Source organism: Hyperolius riggenbachi, chromosome 4 (genome assembly GCF_040937935.1).
Source record: "Hyperolius riggenbachi isolate aHypRig1 chromosome 4, aHypRig1.pri, whole genome shotgun sequence".
NCBI classification, from domain to species: domain Eukaryota; kingdom Metazoa; phylum Chordata; class Amphibia; order Anura; family Hyperoliidae; genus Hyperolius; species Hyperolius riggenbachi.
This window is the reverse complement of record NC_090649.1, coordinates 121377946-121391297: the sequence shown is the minus strand read 5'-3', so window position 1 is coordinate 121391297 and position 13352 is coordinate 121377946. Positions and strand designations below refer to the sequence as shown.

General features: G+C 47.5%; 1 protein-coding gene across 11 annotated transcripts in view; it reads left to right on the top strand.

Moving 5' to 3' along the window:
- ZBTB38 (zinc finger and BTB domain containing 38) overlaps positions 1-13352 on the top strand; it is a 135535-nt gene that overhangs the window by 83627 nt on the left and 38556 nt on the right. For 2 of the 11 annotated variants that reach the window (XM_068280497.1, XM_068280490.1), the window contains exon 1: positions 2-1024. The exons of 6 other annotated variants lie outside the window; for them this stretch is intronic. The gene's annotated coding sequence lies outside the window, so the exon portion shown is untranslated. 3 more of the 11 variants (XM_068280491.1, XM_068280492.1, XM_068280493.1) reach the window with 3 other exon arrangements.

Below are 13352 nucleotides of genomic sequence, written 5' to 3'. Positions count from 1 at the left end.
TGTATGCATCTTACATCAGCCCCGGGATGGTCATACGCACAGCTACACAAGGCGACATATCCTTGAGAAGCCTGACGTATTATAACTGGGAAACAGCCAGCTGTGAAAAAGGTTGCTCGTTTTTTTTTTAATGCCTCCTTATTTTTTTTTTTCATTCCTTGCTATTTGGGTCCCCGGCTGGGTTGTCGGAGGTTCCTGCTACAGTATCTTGTCCGTCGCTGGCACCCTTAGCTATGTGCTGCATTTAAGGTGAGCTGGCTCTACCCTTCTTCCTTCTCTAAGCGACGCTGCAGAATGCATCTCCTGCAAGGCTGAAATGGCAGCAGCAGCCAGGATTAATGCTTTTTCTCTCCTGCATGCCGAGCTCTCAATCCATTCTGTGCTGCTGTCAGTATGTAAATATTCTGGCTGACATAACATCCTGCACCTCCTGTCTTTCAGTTCCATGTCTAAACATTGCATCACCGTTTTACAGCCGGCATATTCACTGTCCGTCGCTGTCTGCAAAACACCAGAGTCTTTTTTTTTTTTTTTTTTTTAAAGAGAAACGTAGACGGTGAAAGGATAGGCGACTGATCTTGCTGCTAATCCTATCCTGTATTTATCCAGCTAAATAATGAATGCTGCATTGTTAATTAATGTGAATATCAAATTAAAGCGCTGGAAAACTAATATGCCTGCTATGCAGGTAGAGGGGGAACAGGAAAAATCATCTATTTTTAGCTCCTGCGTAGCACAGTAGCCTGACTGGTGAATGCGGAAGTTGTGGGGAAAGGTTGACTCTCCGGGGGATGTCATAAGTGGCCCTTTTGCAGTGGTCAGTCCTGCTGTTACTCATACAAAGCTGCAGATGTACGACATACAGCATGAAGAAAAACCTGGAGCTGGATTATCGTTGCTGCCATGGTCCGTTCCCCATTGGAAAATCCACTTCTCGTGAATGTCAGTCGTCCGAGCTGCTTTCCAGCTGATTTTACCGACGACAGCTTCTCAGACCCATGAAGCGAGGACCGAATAAAAAAAGGTTTATTTTTAATTTTTTTCTTTGCTGCGCATAACGCGACCCGACTGACTGTATATTCTGTGTTAACACTTCCTTAAAGGTTTCTCAGAGGTAGGTAGAACGTGCATGTTGTTGTCATTATCGTCCACATACCGCGCTAACTATACATTAACGCTTACTAAACTAAAAATATATTTCTAAGATCCGACATTGGCAGGAATGTCTCTATATTAAAATGCACAATCATCCGTAAGACCAGCAGGGTGAACTTACAAAAGAGGAAATATAATTGACTGTGTTATTCACCTGAGCTAGGTGTAGATTTAACGAGGGGCAGCTGCCATTCTTTGCGGCGGCGGCGAACGCACGGATTTTTATTTAAATGACCTCTACATAGCTCTTTTCTTGCTGGGGTTTCTAAAATCTATTTCTGTGTGATAGGTGAACGGCACAGTATGGCGGATGGCTTATCACACACATTAACTGTTCACTGCTCTCAGACTGCATGTGGCATTTCAGTCTAGCTCGACTAAATAGCAAATAACAATAGCCTAGCTGGGAAACCGAATATCACCTCTTCATCAAAACCTTCACGTACGACATACCGCCAGCGGTAAACCTGGCAAACGAAGCACATGACAAATATTTTCTTTAATTGATAAAAAGGCAAGTAAACCAAGCAAGGCCTTTATTTCTATATAACCGCTTCAATCCTGTTCCGCTATTGCTAGTATTCATTCCCTTTAAGTCTCTTTCAGGAGAATTTTTTCACAGGAATACCTATTACTGCATCAAAAACCTATCCGTTTTTCAAATAGCTAAATATAAAAAAAAGAGGTGAAGTCTTTTATTTGAACGAGGCTGTTGTCTTTGTTCTCAGACTGTCTGAATGTCATTGCCACTGCATGGTGAGTAACATTCAAGGCCTGCCTAGGCCGCTGTGGTGGCTGAAGGGTTAATTTTGAGTCTGACGCAGGATGATTTCATGTCGTGAATCCAAATCTGAGCAGAACAGGGTGTTCTCTCTTTTTCTCTCCCTGCCTTCGGAGCCACCAAGTCTATGCTTTTAACAGCAAAGCTCCTTTAAGACTGGGATTCTGCGTCAGAGCTGATCCATCTAGACTGGGCCTTTGCCTTGTTACCGAGGCAACGGAATTTTTTTTTCGCTAAATGATTTTTAGCACCGAAGGAAGAAAATGTTATTTCTCGAAAAATTTCAACCAGGCAAGTAGCAAATGCTGTGTACAGGAAGTAGTTATTCCATTTTCTTGTTTTATTCTCTATTTTTTTTTTTGCTCTTCTGGGAAATGGAAATGATTTATTGTTTCCAGCCGGGTGCAGGCAAAGCTGCGTGCAGTGCATACTCAGCCTTGTCGCAGTTTTTAGCACTTATTTGTAATATATGCAAAGCAGCCTTGTGTAGAAAATGACTTTAAGGGGCAAGGTGCATATGAAATTATGACGGATACGGTCTGTCACCAACCTTGGGCTGCTGAATGTCGTGAGGAGTATTTATAACACACGACACAGTGAGTACACAGGGCAGCAGGAAACCAATGCCACATCATCGCACACATTCATATCATTTATTGTCTTCTCATTTTAGCTCAAATCCACGTAAATAGAAATCTGAATTTAGTCAGCATAATGTTTTGGAAAGGTGACGGCGACAAATATCAGCTTCTTCATGTTTAACTGTTATACTTTCTAATGTTGTTGCCTACGACAGTAGAACGTTTGGTAGAAGGTTATATATAGACAAGCACTGTTTGGAATTCCTTTCTGCCTTTCATTCAGTTCCTGTTAATGTTATGCAGCACGAACAAAGACCACAGTGGCAGCTGCAGCCATTTTGTGTCACACACCTCCCTGTAAAATGGCCGCCAGAATGTAATGGGGCACACAGCACTGGAAATACTTTATTTAACATCAAACATAGGCTTCTTTTGACAAGACGTTCTTTTTCACCTTCCTGGGAATATTATTATATTTTCAAATATATAAGGTATGAACTTTGCATCTTTTATAGACGTTTTAAATAAGACACGCGATGCCATCTAGGAAGGATTATAAAATGGCATAAAGATGCATATTTAAGTTTTTACTGTAACATAGATATGTACATCTGCCTAACTCTAGGAAGTAGCGTGACATATGCTGTGTGTCGCATGCCTCACTGGCTCTTACTTCCTTTGTGACTCTGCTGTGGTATGGGTGAGTCAGAAATCTGCTGCTGCATCCATTTTGAAATTAAGCAAGCTCCTGCAAAATGGATACCAAAGAGAAGAAATGAAAGGCTAAGGCACGTATTATGAGCAATAGAAATAGTTTATTGATCAGATCCGATTTCTGGTAAATCATATTACAAATAATCTAGCATCTATTAGTATTTAACTGTTATTGTCTATGGCACAGGGGAGGACTGGCCCAGGGGGACGGGGGGCAATTGCCCCCCGGGCTGCCCAAATCTTAAGTAATTAGGGCCGGCCACAGACATACCACAGGTGACATGTTCGCAGTGGGGATCGCAACCTCGCGTGATATTTCCCGGCAAGTTGAAGTATCCAATCAAAGAAGGGGATGAGGCGGCCGGCCGTGGTGTGCCCTTGTGCGTGGCTGCGCCTGCGGTGGATGTGAGCGGCACAAGGACACAAATAGCTTAGGTCCTCTCCGGCCAGGTGGGTTGACCCTGCTTGACTCCGCCCCCTGCCAGAAGCCATTGCCGCCCGCAACGTGCTGCTGTGCCTGCGGTGTCATCGGAGTGAGCTGTCTCACTCTTCAGCTTTCTGTGCTGGGGGCCTGGAGCTGTGGCTACGAGTGGCTGGCTGGAGGAGTCGGACACAGTCCTCCCCTGTGCTGCTGTGCCTGAGGTGTCGTCGGAGTGAGCTGTCTCACTCTTCAGCTTTCTGTGCTGGGGGGGGCTGGGGGCCTGGAGCTGCGGCTACGAGTGGCTGGCTGGCTGTCCTGGCTGGAGGAGTCGGACACTCTGGGGGCTGGGAGTCGGAGATGCCACCTACAGCTGCTTGCTGCTGTAGAGGAGGAGGAGGTGTAGGACTGAGGAGACAGGAGGATAGAGGAGGTCGGGTCCAGGTTGCCAGAGGAGAAGGTGGTTTTTATAAATTTTGTTTCTGTACTTCTCCCTTCTTGTCACTGAGTTACTCACACTTTGCTGCCTGCCTGCTACTGCTGTCAAATTCAATTCTCTGCCCAGGCCAGTGCCCTCTGAGTTTTTTCTTGTGTGATAATCATCCCCATTCTGACCCTGGCCTGAGGGGGAACGTTTTTTCTTCTTGTGGTGTGATTGGCGGCAGGGGAGGGGGGAGGCAGGCAGTTAGGCACTGTCAAACAGGTAGTTGGAGGGGGGGGGGGGGGGAGTAGGTGTCAGACAAGTAGTTTGTATGGTGGGTGGGCAAAAGTGGGGTTAGGAATCACCAGGTAGGTAGGTTTGTGTGTGTGTGTGTGTGTGTGTGGGGGGGGGGGGTTGTTTAAAGGAGTTATCAGGCATTTTTAATGAAATAAGTGATACTTACCCAGGGCTTCCTCCAGCCCCAGGCTCCCAGCATGTCCCTCGCCGCAGCTCTGCAGTCAGCCATTCGCTGCCGCTGCCTCCCAGTCCCCGGCGATGGCACCAGTCCGACCTGGATGTCGGCCTGTACTGCGCCTGTGCGAGCAGCACTGTCAATCACCGCCACGTGGACCGGAGTGTACTGCGCAGGCGCAGTAGTTCTGCGTCTGCACAGTACGCTCTGGTCCATGTGGCGGTGATTGACAGCGCCGCTCGCACAGGCGCAGTTGGCCTGACGTCATTGCCGGGGGCTGGGAGGCAGCGGCAGCGAACAGCTGACTGCAGAGCTGCGGCAAGGGACATGATGGGAGCTTGGGGCTGGACGAGCCCTGGGTAAGTAGCTCTTATTTTCATTAAAAAAAAAGCCTGATAACTCCTTTAAGGTTAGGCATCCTACACAGACAGGTAGATTGTGCGGAGAAATGGGGTTAGGCATCAGGTACATAGTGTGTTTGTGTGTGTGTGTGTGGCTGGGGCTGTTAGTCATCACAATTTGAAGATTTGCACACAAGAAAGATATGGCTTTGGGCTGGGGATGCCGTGAAACGGGCCTCTAGTTTGTGTTGTCCCCCCAGGCCAAAAGGTCCCAGTCCTCCCCTGCTATGGCAGTTATTCCAATAAGCTCTACATTATTTAGACTTAGCTTTTTTAAATATATGACTTAGCATATCATCGCTATGGCGTGCTTAACTAGAAATAAAAGAGTTTTAACTCTTTATATACTATTGTGATGTGTTGTGATACAAGATGACATCATCATGAATGCTGCAGTACAATAGTACAGTCTTTAGCATACTTTTACATTATTTAATTGTATTTCCAGAGATGAGAGTGTTGATGAGCACTAAGATTGCAAAAATACACAGTTCTACAATACAGATACAGGACTGGGAAATGACTGATGGCAGATTCAATGGTGCAAGGTTTTGTAATGCGGAAGAAAGCTCCTAGTTGTCTTTCTTCCTCGTTCTTTTTGGATAATGTATATTTATACATATGCCAGTACTAATCTTTAATATCATAGCTATTTACTTAGTATGTACTGGTAGCACAAAAGGTTAATGGCGTAGAATAGGCAAGTGTTATGATGGTCATACACATAATAAACTCCCTTAATGATTACACCAAATGATCCATAATCTGCATGGATTAGTCTAATTGTTTTGGGGTTGTGACTGACTTTTAAAACAATTCTGATCAAACCAGTAGACATTCTCATCTCTGTCTGCTGACGTTCTGTTCCATGCAGTACAAAACCACCAACCTGACGCAGTAAATATTCTCCAACACATGGGAAGCCTTCCTCAGTTGGTCTAGTCTCAGAAATTGATTAACAGTTACTGACCAATTTAAAGGAAAGCAATAGATTTAAGGCTGTTTTCAACAGATTTAAGGCTGTTTTCATCAAAGTGATTATATCTGCCTGCAATCAATTAGTCAACCCATGTACAACTATGGTAACATGTTCAGCATAAGCTTCTAGAGATATATTCCATCCTTTCTTAAATCTGTTCTGCTTTCACATATAAATGTACTAATCTGTAACGGGTAAGGGAAATCATCTCGTAGGGGAACTACAAGTATATCGAGTGTGTTTGTGTGTGTGTGGACTACTCAACCATTCACTCAGTATTGTATTCCTCCACAGATATATATGTTGCTTGCTAGTTCATGGCATGGCTGTATAATGATGTATATGCTATCCATAGAATAAGGCGTCGAGCCAAGCTCCATCTAAGCATAAAAATGGAATAAAGATAGTCCATGGTTAATGAACGAGATATAGACTATAGGTTCTTTCGTAACCTGAATGTGTCCATAAGTCGTAACACTGCACCATCTCTGTCCCCTCTGCCTCCTGTATGTTCCCCTGTGCCTTTAGAGTCCCTCACTGTGCCACCTCTTTTCCCCTGTGCCTTCAGTGAACTGCAGCAAAACATTATTTTAGCAAATTTAAAAAACATTTTTCTTTGAATTTTTTTAAATTGATTTTCTCAAAAATGTCTTTTTGACAATAATTATTTTTCACTTGTTCCTATGGAATTATTATTATATTTTCAGGCCGTTTGTAACCGCGGGTCATTTGTAAGTCGGGGACTACCTGTACTGATCCCTTAATATGCTAACTAAACAAATATTTTTGCATATGGGCAGTAAAAGTACTTGATCTTGTTTTGATATCAAATCCTTGCACAGTCTGCCATAACACGTCTATGGAGGGTGGAACCGTGAGTCAGTCAGTTAGTCAGCCTCTACAGCACCGCAGCATGCTATTAAAGCGGAAGTAACACCACATTAAAAAAAATCCAATAGTAATGCTACATCTAAGAAGCCTAACTGAGCTACTCCCCCCTACTGTCCACCCTCCAGTCACCTCAGGCCTCCTCCATGCCCAGCACATCTCTGTGCATCAGTGAGCATGGCACACACACAGACAGCCTAAGACTGCCAAGCTATCAGGCACTTCTAACCTGTCTTCTGTACTAATGCAGACAACAGACATGCAATTAAGTGGGTGTAGTGGGCAGGCCAAAAACACGATCATGCGGGGAAGGGGTGAGGCACATCGGCACACCTAGATCAGGCACTTCCGTGGCAATGTGAAGATAAGGGTGCAGAGCCAAGAAGAAAGGAAGATTTCAAATAGGTAAGTATGCATGTTTGAGTAAATATTGCAACCTCAAATGTCAATGCCCTATTCTGGGACTGCACAGTAAAACAATGCATATTCAATTTCATTTCAGCTACATTGATTACTAGAGAGGAGAAGCAGGATAATGACTCATCAGTTATTTAGAGACCTGCTTTCAGGAGGTTGGGAAAGTAGCTTTGTTCATGTTGTGCTTATCCAACTGCAAAGGGTGTTACAGAGTATATGACTGTTCCATGTTTTTAGGTAAATAGTCAGCACACGCTATGCCATTTTTACGAAAACAGAGACACTAGACAATCTATTAACCTCCCCGGCGTTTAATTTCCCTGCAATTTTTGTACCAAAAGCAGTACTATTTTTTTTACGCGTTTCTTTATATTGTAAGCATTTTTGCGGACTGATTGCAAGTTGCGGTCTTGCAAGCTGCCTGCAAGCATGTCTACAATATCAAAAAAGCACTTTTAAATTTTTTTTATCAAAAACCCCCAAAAAAACAGGGAAGCTGGCGAGGGATCCAGCACGCCAGCATTGCTCCAGATGAGTACTACCAATTACTTAACGATAGTAGCTATTTTTTTAGGACGGGTCAGGCTCATCCTTAACGCTAGGAGGTTAAAGTCTATGAAACTCTTCATTGATGTTAATGAAATACCAAGAGAATATTGATCGGACTCAGGGGCAAACCCAGGATTTTAAAGGGGGGGGGGATTCCTGAAAGGTCTGCCTCAGCCACCCACAATATAGTATAATATGGTAGGACATCACGTTGGGTACACGAAATGCAATTTCCTGCCCGACTGACAGGATCTGGCGATTATTTCCGACATGTTCGTTCTGCTCTCGATAGACAACGGGATCAATCAGGAGCAGTTTGGATACAGATAATAATGAGGACAGCCGACATTGGTAATGATGGGGAAAGTGAAGTATTCACCCAGCAGGGCACAGGGCTGTGCTCATACCTGACTCTGTTAGGTTCCCCACAGCTGCTCCATGCTCTGTACACACACTGCTGCTCCATGCTCTGTAAACATGCTGGTGCTACATGTAAAGTCATTTCTAGCAGGGAAAGAAAGGGGCAGTGCTGTGAAATGCATGCAGATAATCTGGTGTCTCAACTTGTGCCTGTCCCCAGACACTGCCCCGGCCCTGATCTGAGGGGGGATTCTGGGCAGCTGTAACCCCCCCCCCCCCCTGGCTTTGCCTATGGGACTTACCCTGTTCTCTCAGTTGATGCTGACTGATGTAAATGGCATGCGTTCTACAGTTGCATATTTTTGTACTGTATTAAGCAGCACAAAGCCAGCACCTGCAACAGTGAGACTGAAATTAGCTAAGAGTTCTGCTCATTGTATGTACCGCTAGTTGCACAAACATTGCAACTCGCGTTATTGAGGTAAAGCACATGTTGCTTGCAATGTGTGCATTATGCTACTTGTGTAACGCACATTGCTAGTGTAAAGTGCAGTACGCAGGGCCGGGTTTAGCATAAGGCACTGTAGGCACGTGCCTACAGGCACCTGGTGATGAAAAGGCTGCTCACACCCCTCTCCTAATGCCTCCCTCCCTATGCAGAGTAGAGCATAAATGAGAGGTTTCTCACCCAGCTCTCGACATTCAACTGCTGAGATCTCCCTTCAGTGGGGACGCCACTAGCTACTTAACCACTTCCCGACCGCCGTATATACAATTGGCGGCCGGGAAGTGGACCCCGCAAGGACCGCCGTATTGACAAATGGCGGCGGTCCTTGTAGGGGCATGGGCGGAGCGATCGCGTCATCCGTGACGCGATCCTCCGCTGGGAGTCGGAAGCCCGGCATTTTGCCTCTGCTCGCCGGCCACTTAGCAGAGCCGGCGAGCGGAGGAATCCTCATGATCAGCCAATCAGGATGTATAAGGCACTTTGTTAGGTAAACAAAGTGCCTTATACGTGCTTCCTCCTCGCCTCGTGGTCTCATTGTTGCAGAGACCACTAGCGAGGAGGAAGCACTTTGTAAGTAGAGCACACACAGCGTTTTTTTGCCTAACAGCCCCCCTGATCACCCACCCCAGGCCTCATACCCCCCCTGATCACCCCAGCAGACCCCTGCCTAGCACCCTTGCAAACCCCCCCCCCCCCCCACACCTGCCACTAACTAGCGACGCTGCCCCTTAGTTTAGGTCCCTAACTGCCTCCTAGTCACCCCTGATCCCCCCCCCCTACCTTTAGATCACCCCCAGACCCCATCCCAGACTACCCCCCTGTATACTGTATACATCTGTATACAGCTACCTTACCCCCTGATCCCCCTCTGATCCCCCTCTGATCACCTGTCTATCACCGGTCCATCACCCCTCAGCACCCCCACCCATCAGAGCAGACCCTAACTGCCCCGCGGGGGTAACCGATCACCTGCCCAGGCCCTCGATTGCCCTCATACCCCCCTTCTGATTACATCCCCTGCTCTTTGTTTACATCTGTCCTCCCCAGCGATCACTAACTGATCTGCGATCAGTAACCCCCTGTGTCTGCCTCTCATCAGATCAGGACTCAGTCTGCCCCGTGCAGGCTCCTGATCAACCCCCCACCCCCTCAAATCGCCCTCAGACCCCCCCCTAATCACCGTCCAAGTGCATTGTATTTGACTGTGCTGCGCTTGTATTCGATTGTGCTGCGCTTGTATTTGATTGTGCTGCGATTGTATTTGATTGTCCCGTGATCTGCTTCGATTGTCCCGTGATTGTTTGATTGCCTGAGACCCCACTTCCCCCCCCCCCCCCCCACCACACCCAACCCCACCCTCCCCCCCACCACCTTCCGAGTGCATCAGATTTGCTTGTGCTGTGATTGGAGTCGATTGTGCTGTAATTGTATTTGATTGTCCCGTGATCGACTTCGATTGCCCCGTGATTGTTTGATTGCCTGAGACCCCACTTCCCGCCACACCCAATCCCACCCTCCCCCCATCACCTTCCGAGTGCATCAGATTTGATTGGGCTGTGATTGGATTCGATTGTGCTGTAATTGTATTTGATTGTCCCGTGATCGACTTCGATTGCCCCGTGATTGTTTGATTGCCTGAGACCCCACTTCCCGCCACACCCAATCCCACCCTCCCCCCATCACCTTCCGAGTGCATCAGATTTGATTGGGCTGTGATTGGATTCGATTGTGCTGTAATTGTATTTGATTGTCCCGTGATCGACTTCGATTGCCCCGTGATTGTTTGATTGCCTGAGACCCCACTTCCCGCCACACCCAATCCCACCCTCCCCCCATCACCTTCCGAGTGCATCAGATTTGATTGGGCTGTGATTGGATTCGATTGTGCTGTAATTGTATTTGATTGTCCCGTGATCGACTTCGATTGCCCCGTGATTGTTTTATTGCCTGAGACCCCACTTCCCGCCACACCCAATCCCACCCTCCCCCCATCACCTTCCGAGTGCATCAGATTTGATTGGGCTGTGATTGGATTCGATTGTGCTGTAATTGTATTTGATTGTCCCGTGATCGGCTTCGATTGCCCCGTGATTGTTTGATTGCCTGAGACCCCACTTCCCGCCACACCCAATCCCACCCCCCCCCCCCCCCCCCATCACCTTCCGAGTGCATCAGATTTGATTGTGCTGTGATTGGAGTCGATTGTGCTGTAATTGTATTTGATTGTCCCGTGATTGTTTGATTGCCTCTGAGACCCCACTTCCCACCAACCCCAATACCTCTCAAATACTCCCTTTTTGCTAGGTAGGTGCTCTTTTTTTCTGGGTAGTCTCGGAGGAAAACCCCATAAATTTAGCAATCCAAAATGGCAAGAAGGGGGCTTTCCGATGACGAGGTATACAGGTACATGGACCAGTCGGATGAGTTCTTTTGGGAAGAATCATCCGTCGAATCTTCCGGGTCCGAATTTGAACCTGTAGAAAGCAGTGGTTCCCTGACCGAAAGTGATGACGAGGCTATGGTCCCGGCTAGAGCCAGGCGTACCAGACCCCAAGTCGTTAGACCGCAGGTGGCGCAGGATCCGCCTCAAGGGCAGCAGGGTGGTGCTAGCGCTGTTGATAGTTTACTTGGTGAGGCAGGCACCAGCAGCGCAGCATCTCCTGGACTTGGTACCAGTACTTCTGTAGACCCTGGCGAAGTGGTGAGCGTCAGCATGGAAGTTGAAACTGGTACGGTGGCAAGTGCAGTAGTACCCCCGTCGCAGCCACCAAGAAGAAGACGGGCCCGTAGTACCCATAGACTCCCAGAGGTGCTGGCACAACCAGATTGGCAATCCCCTGATTCCGCCGCACCCGTAGTGCCCCCCTTTCACCGCCCAGTCTGGAGTCCAGGTGGCGACAGCTCATCTAGGAACGGCCCTAGACTTTTTGCAGCTGTTCATCACCCAGGTTCTCTTGGACTTAATTGTGGTTGAGACCAACCGTAAAGCCACACAATTCATCACCGAGCACCCGGAGAGCATGTATGCCCAGCCTTTCGGGTGGAAACCAGTCCAAGTTTCCGACATTAAAATCTTTTTGGCCTTTATCCTTCACTTGGGACTAATGAAACAAAATGTATTGCGGGCGTATTGGTCTACGAACCCAGTACATCATGTTCCCTTGTACCCTGCTGCCATGTCCAGGACACGATTTGAGTCCATCCTGCGCTTCCTGCACTTCAACGACGACAAAACCTGTCATGAAAGGGGAGACCCTGCTTATGACCGGCTCCACAAAATTCGGCCCCTCATAGACCACCTGTCCTCAACATTTGCAGATGCTTATATCCCTGAACAGAACATCTGCGTAGACGAGTCCCTCTTACGCTTTACCGGGCGCCTTGGCATCAAACAGTACATCCCAAGCAAGCGCGCCCGGTATGGGGTGAAACTGTATAAGCTCTGTGAAAGGGCCACAGGCTATACATGTCGTTTTAGGGTCTATGAGGGAAAAGACTCAAAATTGGAGCCGGTCGGATGCCCTGACTACTTGGGGAGCAGTGGAAAGGTTGTGTGGGACTTGGTGTCACCCTTGTTCCAGAAGGGGTACCATCTTTTTGTGGACAATTATTACACAAGTGTGGCCCTCTTTCAGCACTTAAAGTTAGAAGGAATCCGATGCTGTGGCACTGCGCGGCCTAGTCGCCAGGGCTTCCCCCAACGGCTCATTACCACCAGACTTCAACGGGGGCAGAGGGCCGCCTTGCGTACTGAAGACCTGCTCGCGGTGAAATGGAAGGACAAGAGGGACGTTTACTTTCTGTCCACCATTCACACAGACACGACAGTCCAAATTCAACGGGCAACTAAGGTCATTGAAAAGCCCCTTGTCGTCCACGAATATAATGTCAACATGGGAGGGGTGGACTTCAATGACCAGAGGTTAGCGCCCTATTTAATTACCCGGAAAACAAGACGCTGGTATAAGAAAGTGTCTTTTTATCTGATTTAATTGGCAGTTTACAACAGCTTTGTTCTCTACAGTAAGGCTGGGAGAACTGGATCTTTCCTCCAATTTCAGGAACAGATCATTCTGGACATCCTGTATCCAGGAGGTGCCAGGGCCCCCCCCCCAGATGCAACTAGCCGACTGCATGGTAGGCATTACGCCTATCAGATTCCAGGTACCCCAGGTCAACGCATCCGAAGAAAACGTTGTCGTGTCTGCAGCAGGACTGGGAGAAGGAATGACACCACTTTTTATTGTCCCCGCTGTCCTGACCAGCCTGGCCTATGCATAGGGGAGTGCTTTGAGAGGTACCACGAGCAGGTACACTATTAGAACCTAGGGAACTCCAGACATAGGAGTAGGCACACACTCAGTGGTCTTTCGCACATTGTCCCACGTGGAGGAGAGGTGAGCTTGAAAACCAAAAAAACAGGTAAGCATAAAAGTGGGAAGAAGGATCGGTTTCCATGCTTGATATTGCTGATCTGTCCTGGGTTGGCGATATAAGACGGCATGTTTGAATTTCCCTTGAGTGTGGACACCCCCGGTTTATATGTGATTTGGGCCTATGATAATGCTTTAATGCCACACAGAGTCATCTCTATTGGCAGGCATATTGCTGTATCCTACAGGCATAATGCTGTATACTAAAGTTCTGAGGCCCAGTCACATAAGTTGGTGGCTCACCCTGAGTGCAGGGTGGCACGGGGTGTCTCTCT